Source organism: Ambystoma mexicanum, chromosome 5p, assembly GCF_040938575.1.
Source record: "Ambystoma mexicanum isolate Mex_15411 chromosome 5p, UKY_AmexF1_1, whole genome shotgun sequence".
Taxonomy (NCBI): Eukaryota; Metazoa; Chordata; class Amphibia; order Caudata; family Ambystomatidae; genus Ambystoma; species Ambystoma mexicanum.
This window is the reverse complement of record NC_090930.1, coordinates 1,366,386,445-1,366,399,301: the sequence shown is the minus strand read 5'-3', so window position 1 is coordinate 1,366,399,301 and position 12,857 is coordinate 1,366,386,445. Positions and strand designations below refer to the sequence as shown.

The 12,857-nt window shown below is 45.0% G+C and overlaps 1 protein-coding gene across 1 annotated transcript in view; it reads right to left on the bottom strand.

The window, feature by feature from the left end:
• The window catches only part of TRIO (trio Rho guanine nucleotide exchange factor), a 3,834,156-nt gene that overhangs the window by 1,828,886 nt on the left and 1,992,413 nt on the right, over window positions 1-12,857 (bottom strand). The window lies entirely within an intron of this gene.

Genomic DNA, 12,857 nt, shown 5'->3' with positions numbered 1-12,857 from the left:
TGCAGTGCGACAACATCAACAGTACCGACAAAGGCCACACATCTGCAAAGGTCAACCATACCGCCGAAACTGCCCTCAGACAGTGCCCCAGAATGCCTCCACTCCTTCCAACGCAAAATTAGCATCCATGCATCTTTGTGCAGCATACATGTTCAGATTGTGCACAAAGGTCTCACCCACTATTAGGACTCTGCGCCTCTCCATCGCTGTCTGCCACCCTCACTGCACAGACAGATGGGGAAAAATAGTACCGCCCTTCCTTTGAGGCACACCCTCGACACCTGATTGGCTAATTCCCACAGTTCCATTTCCATGCCCACCATGCTTAAAAGGGCAGGTTGTAGCATGCACGCTTTTTCAGCTACAGTGAGGGCTGCGCCCCAGTAAAGCAGGGACAGTCCTCCTTCCCTTTCCACTACAGCCATGCATCCAAGGCGCTAGGCCCTCTCCAGAGAGAACACACCATAGTATACCTTATGTTTAAATGCTCATGTCATGTGCAATTCACTCCCCATCTGCAATTGAGCCTGCCAGCTTTCACCCTAGCCACATGTTTGCATGCATGGCTGCATAATGTTGTGTCGGGTGTGCTGAACGGTATGTAAGTGCCTGTGTACATTTGCCATATTTTACATGTGTGGTGACGAGTACTTCCTTTCATGCCACAATATCTTACAGCACTTCCTAAAGAAGGGGTTTTATAAGGGCCTAAACACAGCAAACGCAAATGGTCACATATGGCTCCCTATTGTGCAACAGGTGCAATGAGGTACACCATATGCTAATCTACGCATAGCAGCTCACTTCTGCTGGTCTACCAAGTCTACAATGTCCTCCACAACCATTGTGTAAAAGTCACCAACTTCACATACATGCAGAGTAACAACTGCATGCCCCCATTATTTGTGGTGGCTGTGGTGAAGGGCTAGACTGTTGGGTGCATGGCCTACGTCCTCCGGCTTTTAGCCATGCACTGAACAGTCTAGGCCTTGGCCACAACATAACAGAGCCATGCAGGCGAACATGTAGCCAGGTTCCAGAATTCACAAAGGCAACAGAGGCACAAGCACTTCTACCCAACCGGCACCCCATAATACAGCGATGCATGCTAACGTGTTCCAGTTACCATAATCCACACACATACCACACCGGTTGGCATCCCTACCCACTTCCATCCCACAAAGCATTCTATTACTGCCAACCAAACAATACATTCTTGACAACATTGGTCCGGCTCCCAACACTCTAGTAAGTGCATATAACCAATGCTGTATAATGCACAACACTTACTAATCTGCGCAATGCAGACTACCCAAGCACATATTGCATCCACTTCAACCGTACCCTCTTCCATACGGTTAGTATTCCAACACTGCACCCACTGGACACACTGCAGCACTGCTCACTGCAGCATCTGCACCCATACACCGACAACTGTAGGATGTTCTAACCATCGCCACACCCATGCAAACAATGTGTACATTGCAGCCAAACCCCACACCCAAAGCAACAATGTCACACCTAATCGCAACCAGTGGACATCCCTTTTCAACCAGTGGGCATATTTTTCAGTGCAACGGCTCCAGCCATGCATTGAAGGGGCTACGTACTTACCACACGCAACACACCATAGTACACGCTATGTTTTAATGTTCATGCCTTGCGGAATGCACTCCCTTCTGCAATTCAGCCTGCCACCACTCATCACAGAAAGAGATTGCCGACTGAGCTGTCATGCCATAACGAAGGATGCCTCCAATCACCACACAAGTTTGTTGCCTGTTGAGGTAACAGCGAATTGGCATAGCATGCGTCTTCTTCTAATGAGATGTATCAGATTAAGCACTTCTCACTCCCCCACCGTTTCCATCCCTTCTTCCCACCACCAGATACCGTAAAGTATGTTTTCCAAGCCCTTTCACTGCATTGTCCTCGGATACAACATCCTGGCGGTATCAAAAACTTATGACGTACAGCACATCACCGCATACTGCAGTGGAATCAAATTTTTGACAGCGCAGCGAACAGGGATATGGGACGCCGAAGCGGAGCCAGATATGACTAACTTTAGTGGGCACACTTACGTACAAGAGCCGCAGCCATGCACACAATGCCGTAGGGGCTTGGCACAGATACCACAACACTCTCCTCCGATACACCATGGCAGCATTTCCCAAAAACGTTGACGCACAGCACGCTTCCCTCCAGCCAACCACCGGCCCAGTCCAAAGTTCGCCGACAGTACGGTGTACTGCAAGCCAATGAGCCTTCTGTCCGCGGAGCGAACAGGGAAACGGGTCCGCGGAGCAGAGCCAGATATCACACATTTTTTTAAATGTACATTTCAGTTCTTTGCAACAAAAGTACTGGTCGGATTTCCACATAAAAGCACGCTTTGTGACCCAAGCCACCGCTCCTGCTGCAAATTTGGTGCAAATCCGTCCAGCCGTTTGGCCTGTAGCCGTGCACCTTTTCCCCCCCTGGCACGAAACCTCACCAAACTTGCAGAAAAAGTTCAGAGTGGGCCATATACTTTCTTTTTTTTTTACAAAGTTTGGGGAGGATTCCTCCAAGGGTAGCAAAGTTATAAACACCCGAAAAAGAGGTCTTCCTATGGGTTTAGCAACTTAACCATAACTGCACATTATTACATATACTACAAATTTGTATTTCCATTTTTAAATGTACACAGCTGTGTGTATTCTCAAACAGGAGAAGGAACCCTGTATTGACACTGTATTTTGATCAATGTCTTATAAATAAAGGTGTTTGTGACATCTCACATGTAGTTGGCGACTTACAACTGAACACTTAACCCACATAAACAATATCAAGATATGTATCATATATAGCCATTCAGCACAAAAATATCAAGATATGACTTTTGGTCCATATCGCCCAGCCCTACTTTCCAGTCATTACCTTCATAAAGTATTGTGAATTACGTTTCAGAGGACACTGTTTCGGTAGCAAGACATGGGTGAGCTTTGCGCAAGTACTATCCTTTCACATTTGGCACTCAACTCCACTGTTCTTGATATATTCTGAGTCAATTGTTAATTTGATGAGTAGTATTATTATGGCAATATTAACTATACAACGTAGTAATGGTAGGAATAAAGTAAAGAATGCAGTAACTAACTTGCATGGACTTAAGGTTTTGCAACTAATGTTTTCTCGTTTGTCTTTTTATCAAATCTTTCTCTATTTTTCTTCTCCCTTTTCATCTTAATTTCATGTTTTTCATTTGCTAATCATGCTTGAACTAATCTTGGATTGGAACTACCTTTTCCGAGGACGTGGTTCAGTAGCAAGACATGAGTAATGCATAGCATGCAATAAGAAACATAGAAAGCCTTGATAAGGGCCTTGTTAGGCCGAAACGCATGATGGCTTAGTCACAGACTGATTTATAGCTACAATAAAGGGATTTATGTATAAATGCTTAGGTACAGACCTTGGTTGATACCCACAATAAATGGATGTATGCATAAAGCAAATTGATGATGCAGATTTGTAATATCTTGACCTGCTAGGTGATGTCAAATAAGTTTGCTTATTTAAAATTATATACATCATCCATATTGACTATAATGATATATTGAGACATGTGCGTTTTGAGGTTTGTGTACTTATGTAAGTGTTTGTTAAGTAATAGGTTTGGGGCATAGCCTATACTACACTGACTCAATTGGCACGTCACCACAAGTATAACAATTGGTTCCCTCTTTTCACTTTCCCTAAGTACAGCTTTAGTGCGAGTTGCCCACACATTTTTCCTATGCACCTCAAACTATATTGGCAAGGAGTGCACCTAGAGTGGAGGATCCTGCTACTCCTGGGATGAATATGGAGTAGGGCATTTGTGGAGCAACAGCAGTAATTATAAACCTCCAGAATTTGGTTGCTAAAGTAGAGAGTTCAGTAACTGCTATTGAATTACATTTATTACAATGTAGGGTCCAATTACGTGAACAAATACGTGCCTTCACACAACAGGTTACAGGGTGAAAGACAGAGGTGAAAGGGGAGAGATGCTAAAGTAGCTGGAAGACACACTGACAGTTAGGGGTGTGGATGTAATGCATCTGGAGGGGAAGCTAAACCAGCTGAAACTCAGTTGCTTTTGGAAATCTTGAGGGCCCAAAGAGCACATATCTCACTCAACGCCACATCACTACATGATACTCTACAATGAATTGGTACATATTTGGGAACCCAAGAGGATGGCAGACCCTTTCCGACCCAGAGGGCACACTGCTTGCCATGCCGCAGGCTCCAAGGCGAAGAGGTGGGATTTGGAGAGGAATGGTTACAGAAAGCACCCAGATTAAGCAATTCAAACTCTTTTCTGTTATGAGCCTCTCCCCCATTGGAAATGCAATGTAAAGTATTATAGGTGTGAAATTCCTCTTGGTCCTCAGTATCAGGGGATATGGCTGGTGTCTCACCAAACAGTGTTCTACAATACAAAGGGATTCTACATAGCGGACTATAAGGAGCCAGACTACTTCCAATTATAGTTGCGTTCGAGTGAGGGAGTGGAGGGGCAAAGCACCCTTCATCAGATAATGGTTTTGAGGTTATGTGGTAAATAACCTGCCTTAGGACCTGCGTCAGTTGCATTGGCTGACATAGCTTGTGGTTTATGCTTGCTATCCCCAGCTACAGTATTGTAGTTTGGAGGAAGGGAAGGGGATTACTAGGTTAGGATTACATTAGATAAATGATGGGGCTTTTGAAGTAGTTTGACAATTGTTTGGGTCTAGTTTTGCTGACTTTCTGCAGGTCGTTTTGCGTCCTTGTATTATTCACCTAATGCCTCTAATATTTATTCCTTGTTACCTCTCTCCATCTTCTTTCTCCATGGTTCTTTCTGCAATCTGATGTTGGTAATGAAAAGTATAGGAATGGGCAAACGATGTTTGGTAAAAGCGGCTGTCAATTATGCTTTTCACATGTTGTGGCGATAATCCAGATTTCTGTTGAATGGATTAAAACACACATTAATGCATTATAACAAATACAACTAGGCATGGACTTGATTTATGCACCATTTGGGAGTTAATTGCATAACCATACTATGGAATGTGAAAGGTAATGAATGAAAGTTGAAATTTAGCATATTATATATATATATATATATATATATATATATATATATATATATATACACACACACACAAACACCTAGAAAGTAATGGTGGGTTTAAAAAGATATGAAAAAACCTTTCACCAGAAATGTGAAAGTAGAATAGTCCAGTTGAGCCAAGTCACACATTCCACAACACTTTCTAGTAGGCATCGCCAGAAGTTTTGAGCCACATCAGCAAAGCATTGTGGGTATGCAAATTAGCCCAAATGCTAATCTTTTTCTCGAGGAAATCGGGTTTTATTTTTAATGCAACTTTTTATTTGCATATTCAATAAAACATTTTCACATAAATTGAACACCCCCCCATACCGCCTGCGGTTCGGTTCCGGTTCTTCGTTCATCTCCTTTATCTTCTGACTATTCCCTCCTCATTTTAGGCATCAATTGCTTGACGAAGTTACTTGTTGACCCAGATGCCTCCATATGTAATGGTCCATGGCAGTCACACTAGTCCCAAGATGCTCATTCTCCTTGGGCACCAGGACCCCCTGTTCGCTCTGTAGAAACCCCAGCAACCTTGACCAGTCTGTTAGGTAGCCTTGGTGATCTCCTTGCAGAGAGTAGGTTAGCCATTTGAGGGCTACAAAGTTCCATACTTTAGCCATTCGAAAGGCTACAGAGTTCCATACTTTTGCGACCCATTTGTGTTCCATCGGGGGGTCCTTCGACCTCCACTTATGCGCTACTACTAGTGCCCCCGCCATCATCAGGATGACATATACTTTGCGCTCCAGTCTCGAAGTTAGTTCATCCAAAGTGCCATCTAGACCTATCAGTATCAAGCTTCTATTGCTTCCTTCCTTTACCCCCAGGGTTTGCTCGATTGCTTTCTCCATTACCCCACCGTATTCTTGTATGTGGGGGCATTCCCACCATATGTGGCTCCATGTTCCCTCATTCCCGCAATCCCTACAGCAACGATTGGATTCAAGGGGGTACATGGAGTTTTGCTGGGGTTAAGTGCTACTCTAGCATCAATTTTATTCAATTGTATTCATATTTCCTGGATCTGGCGGGACCTTGTCAGATTAGGTATGTTTGGCAATAGTTTTCCCCATTGTGCTTCGTTTATTGATTGTCCTATAGTCGCTTCCCAATGTGTCATGTATCTCCTTTGGCCCGATATCCTCCCCCTATTTGATATGTGAGCAGATTGTTGCTACTTGCTTGTCACAGGAGTCTGTGGTTAGATATTTCTCAAAGGGAGTTAAATTGCGCATCGCTGCTTCTTTCATTACAGGGGCTGCAACCAGTGTCTTATTTCGGTATATCTGAATCGCTCCCCTTCTCCCACCTCAAAGTCTACCTTGCATTGGGTAAAAGATTTCACCTCTGGCCCCTCGAACATGTCACAGATCTTTTGGCACCCTCCCCCTCCTGCCATTTACTGAAGGCCTTGCCTCTCCATCCCGGCGTGAATTGTGCATTGCCCAAGATTGGTGCGAGTGGGGATGGGAAAGAGATGGTGTACAGAGAGTATCTTGCTACATTACATGTTGGGCAGCCTCTCTGCCTTGGGTTTCCAAGTTTCTCGGTTGGGCTTCGCGCTTACCACAACCCTGTGAATTTGTCTCCAAATCTTGTCCCGATCGACTTTCAGCCAGTCTCTGATCACTCTTATTTGAGCAGCCAGGTAGTATGCCTTTAAGTCCGGTTCGCCATTCCACCTCTGTTCCTTGTCATCACCCTTCTTGGCTATTCTCGATCTTCTATTGTTCCAAACTAATCTACTCAAGTGTTTTTGGATAGCTCTAAATAAGGAGGCAGGTACTTGCGTTGGGAGGGCTGAGAAGCAGTATAGCAATTGGGGAAGAATGATCATTTTCAGCACATTAATTCTACCCAACGATGTTATGGACAGTGGGCGCCCCAGTCTATCAATTTGTTCCTAATATTTTCTAGTAGGGGTGGGCAGATAGCTATGTAAAGTTCTTCTGTCGTTCTTGTTAGTTTAATTCCTAAATACATTATGGGGTTCGACTCATCTATACAGGGAGTCCTTTTTAAGTTAAGTCTCTACTTCGTTTAGAATCGTCAGGTTTAGGATTTCAGATTTGTGTGTTTATTTTCAGTCCTGCGACAGCCCCGAATTGTTGCATCTCTCTGTCTATCACTCCTAGGGAAGTCTCTGGGTGTGCTATTGTTAGCAACATATTGTCAGCGAAAGCAGCTATTTTATGATCTCTTCCCCCAAATGGCACCCCTGCTATTTCCTTGTTAGCTCTTACTGATGCCAGAAGAGGCTCCAGGTGGATTGCGTAGCACTGTACTTCTGTTAGTCGTCCATTTATGGCTATTCGCAGTGAAGTGTTCTGGTAGTTAGCTTTAATCTTTGCCAAAAATGTACTCTGAACCCCATCTCTTTCATGGTGGTGAATAAGACCCCGCACTGGACCCTATCAAAAGCTTTCTCAGCGTCCAGGGCTTTTGGGAGAGCTGGGAGAGAGCTGGGGTGTCTTTCCTGTTGACCTTCTCTACGAGATGCACTATCCTTCTGATGTTGTCACTAGTTTGTCGGCCCCTAACGAATTCTGATTGGTCTGTGCTTACAATGTGTGGAAGGATTTGATCTAGTCTGATTGCTAGTATTTTCGTGTAGATTTTGGCATCAACTTTGATTAAAGAAATCAGTCTATATAATCCATGTGCGGTTGGATCTTTTCCCTTTTTTGGTATTAGGACTACTTTCGCCTCTTCCATGGATTGAGTAATGGCCCCCACTGAACTAAATTCATTGAAGTGTTGCTAGGTGGGGTAGTAAGATTTCCCTGTGTGTCCTGTAAAATTTTGAAGTGAATATGTCCAGGCCTGGGGACTTGTTGAGGGGCAATGCTTTTATGGCCCCTCTCAGATTTAGTCGATAGTGATTTCTTGTTCTAGGGTTTTCCTCTCTTGCTGTGTTATACCGAAGAGATTGGCTTTCTCTATGTAGCCCTCTTGGGCTTGTACCGATGGATTGTCTGAACTGTAAGCTTGGTGTATTATCTGATATATTCTCGGGTAATGTTGTCTGTTAGTGCTCATATTGTCCCCCTCAACTTTTATTTTTAGTATAATTTTGGCCTTCTCCTCCTTTCTCAGCATCCAGGCTAAGAGCCTGTCTGATTTGTTTGCTTTTATGTAGAACTTTTCTTTGAGGGATAATAGGGAGCGTTCCGCCGCCCTTGTGTGTATTAGATCTAGTTGCCCCTTATTATTCAAGATTCTCTCCTTGTTTGCCCGCTCGCTCCCACTCCCATCCAGGACATTACCTCCTTGAGCTTTGCCCTCTAGGTTAATTTCAATGAGTCTCATTTCCCTGTACCTACAGGTCTTGGTGGCTATGATTTTCCCCCGGATTGTTGCCTTAAACGCGTCCCACCTGGTCTGCTGAGATGTGTCACTGGATTTGTTATCTTCAAACTATCCCTTCAGTGATCACTTGTCACAGTTTGTCATCCTTAAACAGCCACGCAGGATATCGCCATTTCCATAGTCAGGAGGGGCCTAAATTCATTTTGCTTGTCAGCAGAGTGGAATCATGGTCTGGCATTGTTATTGTCCCCACAGTCATTCCTATTATCCGTCCCAGAAGAGCACACAATACATAGTCAATTCTAGAGTGTGACTGGTAGGCGGGCGAGTAGAAGGTGTACCCCGTGTTGTCCCCCTTGGTTTCTCCTCCATACGTCAACTAATGCGAGGTTTGGGATTTTCTCCTTCAGCTCTTTCAAGGGTTTCCCCTGTGTCCCTAAGCCCTTCTTACTCCTATACCTTGCAGGTTCCCAAGCCATGTTAAAGTCTCCAATTAGGATTATGGGGGCCTTTGCAAATCTTTCCAGTCTGATCAGTACTTTTTGGATACATGCGTCTTGCCCTGTGTTGGGTGCGTATATCTATTTTTATTTATGGTATTTGTTACACGCCCAAACCGAGAGGTATCACAGCATCAGTTAATGGAATGCTTATCTGGTTACAAAGTTCATAAAAAGAACATAATACAGAAAATGATGCAGGAGTTAATTTACAGAACGGCAGTACTTGCAGAGGTGCAGGTAAGTTATTATAGGGAGGTTATTTAAAATATATACAACAGCATTGGGAGGCTTAGAGCTCAACGTGGCAGATGAGGTGGCTGAAGGTTAGAATTTGTTGAAGAGCCAAGTCTTGATAGTTTTTTAAAGCGTTGGTGAGAGGGCTCATTTCTGATGTGTATGGGAAGAGAGTTCCAGATCTTGGGTGCAGCTACTGGGAAACTGGCTCCCCCCGCCCTAAAACTCTTGAATCTTAGGACAAAAAGGTGGATACTGGAGCCTGATCTGAGGTATCTGCATGACGTTTTTTGGGAGACACATTTATTGAGTTAGGCGGATACATCATTGGCGATACATTTGTGTGTGATGCTCAGTGTCTTATACAGGATTCTGGATTGGATCAGTGCACTCATCTCCTAATATGGGAGATTTGGTCATTTTTTTTTTGTCCTACGGCTGCCCGTAGGGCTTTGTTTTTTAAGAGTTGCAGTTTGGCTAAGTTAGTACTTGTAGTTCCTACTAAGAGGATGTTACAATAGTCAAGTTTGGAGAGTATGAGGGCTCGGGCTAGGGTGAGACAGTTTTGTGGGGTGAGAAATTGTCAGCTGAGTGCGATGAGATTGGCTGTGTATGCTGTAGCATAAGAGGGTGAGATTGGTATCTAGATAAACTCCCAACGTTTTGACCCGTTTGAAAACTGGGATGGGAGTTCCGTCAATGGTGATGGAAGAGCAGGCGGAATGGAGGGTTTTTAGTCAGGAGGGGGGCCTACAATGAGAATCTGTTTTTTTCATCATTTAGACACAGTCTATTAGCAGCCATCCAATTTTGAATGATGGCATAGATCTTATTGAGGTTTGTGGTATCAAGATCATGGTTGCCCGTAATAGGGATGAGGATCTGTGTGTCATCTGCGAAGTTGGTGTAACTAACGCCCATGGTTTCAAGAGCAGTAAACAGGAGTTTAGTATATGCGTTATAAAGGGTGGGTGAGAGGCAGGAGCTGGAGAAAGAACTTAACCCAGAGGGTGGCATCCGAGGAGAAAGTAAAATGTTCTGATAGCGCTGTAGATAGTTTGTCATGGTCAACCAGATCAAAAGCAGCGGATGTGTCAAGTAGAAGGAGGATGCAGGGTTTCCCTGCGTCTCTTAGGGTGTCATCTGGATTTTGAGATCTAATAGAGCCGTTTCTGTACTGTGTTTTGGTCGGAAACCTGATTGTTTGTCTCCTAGTAGGTGATATGTTACTAGGTACTCGTGGACTTGGGTGTAAGCTATTTTGTCAATTATTTTTAATAGGAAGGGGACCGTGGTAATGGGTCGGTAGTTCATGGGTATGTCTGGGTCCAGTGAGGGTTTCTTAAGAAGAGGTGTGACCCAGGCTTCTTTGATGTTGGCTGGGACTGAGTTTGTGGTGAAGGAAGCATTGATTAAGTTGATGATGGGTGCTAGTGTGGGTGAACATAGTTTGACTAAACGGGCAGGGAAGCTATCCCCTTTACAATTAGATGGTTTCTGGGTGGCGATGGTGTTAAAGACCCGGTCTATGGTGACCGTAGTGTATTTGAACTGGTGGGCTGTCTTACCTACATCGGCGTCAGACAATATGTGTGGGGGGGGGGGGTACTTTTACTGGCCAATAGATTCCTCTTCGTTTGTATTTTCTGTTGAAGTGTGTGGATTTTTGTGGTAAGTGTGTTCTGGATGGTGGTACGCCTGGCTTTGCTAGCGGAGGAGGTGGAGGGGATGGGGGTTTCCAGTTCTCGAAGAATGGCAAACAGTTCATTGGAGTTGGAAGAGGCGTTGTGTATGCGAGTATTCAGCGAGTTGGCTTAATGGGCTATCACCGCTAGTTTGTAGGTTTTGTTGGCTGCTAGAAATGCATTGAGTGGTCGTTGGAGGGGCGCAGTTGAGCAGCCGTTATGCTCACCTGGTCTCTGTGGGGGCATTGGACCACATTTGCAGCCCCCCGATAATTAGGCCGCCCTCGTCTGGCTTCTCCCCCCTGCACTTAAGCAGAGAGATGCAGGATTGGGTGACGCTGCTCAGGGCTGCTCCTATGAGATATAAAGGGCTGTGAGTATGCCAGTTTGTGGTCCAGATCCCATTCCAGACCCTTCCTCCCTGGACGTGATTCCCGCTGCTTGCGCTGCCCTTAGAAAGCTCACTGGATGATTATTATTGGTGAGCAAAATATCGCCGAGTTCCAGAGGACGAATCCGCAGATGCGCCAATGAACGCTGGATTCCGGAAGGTGAGTGTGCAGGAGAAACGCTGGGATTCAAATGGTCAGTAAGCTCGTCCAAGCGGCGGCGAGCGTCACGTTGCATGTGAATGCAAAGTAACGCGCAGCGCTGGCTTTAAATCTAGCACGACTTATATAGCTGAGAGCCTGAGGCCACGCTCACTGGTTCTGGCCTGCCTGCCACGCCCTGCAGTTTCTAGAGTTTGCACGTGTAGTCTGGCCCTGAGGAGGCCCACCCAACGATATGCTCATGGAAACGTTCCCGATGACAATGCATTACTTACCGTAAAAGCATTTCTGATGGTTGTATCTGCTTAGATTCACATGCTGTGCATAGGTCGACATCCAGTGGTCACTGCGGAGTATTGCATTTTGTTTTTCGTAGTCAAAAAGGGACGTCGACAAGGCGTGTCTGAAATACTATCCCTATAGTGACGTGCGTTGTACCCACAATCCCTCACGCGTCGAGGTCCCTCTGTTTGTATTTTTCTGCCCTGAGGGAGCCTTCTAGACGTGAGTACAGAAAAGAGAGATATAAAAGGAAGTCTATGTTCCTTCCATCCGAGCGGGGAGGAAGGGTGGGCGCATGTGAATCTAAGCAGATACAACCATCAGAAATGCTTTTACGGTAAGTAATGCATTGTCTTCTGATGTTTGTTAATCTGCTTAGAATCACATGCTGTGCATAGACTAGCCAGCAGTACCCGGAGTTGGCGGTGGGTTATGAGAAGGAACAGTAGAGAAAAGATGTCTTAATACTGCCTGTCCCACCTGGGAGTCAGATCTCGAGTGTGCATCTAGACAGTAGTGTTTTGTAAAGGTGTGCACAGAACTCCAGGTAGCCGCTTTGCAGATGGACTCAAGGGGAACATTTGCAATGAATGCTATGGACGCCCCCGTGCCTCGAGTAGAGTGTGCTCTAGGCTTAAAGGGTAGTTCTCTCTTAGCAAGAGTATAGCAGAGAGTGATGCATTGAACAATCCATTTAGAAATAGTGGACTTTGAAACTGCATCCCCTTCTCTTCCTGCTGCCACCGAGACGAAGAACTGATTAGTCTTCCTCAGTGGTTTGGTTCTTTCCATGTAGAACATGACCGCTCTGCGCACATCTAGTGTGTGCAGAGTTTTTTTCCCAAGTTGGAAGGATTTTGAAAGAACGTTGGCAGTTCTATAGACTGGTTTATGTGGAATTTCGAGATGAATTTCGGAGCAAACCTTGGGTGCGTGCATAGAACCACCTTATCTCTGAACTGTAACGAAGGGGTCTAGAACAGAAAGAGCCTGTAGTTCACTTACTCTCCTGATGGAGGTGATAGCTATTAGAAAAGCAGTCTTAAGAGTGAGGTGTTTAAGAGATGCTTTGTGCATGGGCTCGAATGGTGAGCCCATGAGTATGGTAAGTACCACGTTAAGGTCCCATCCGGGAGCTGGGTCAGCTATCGGG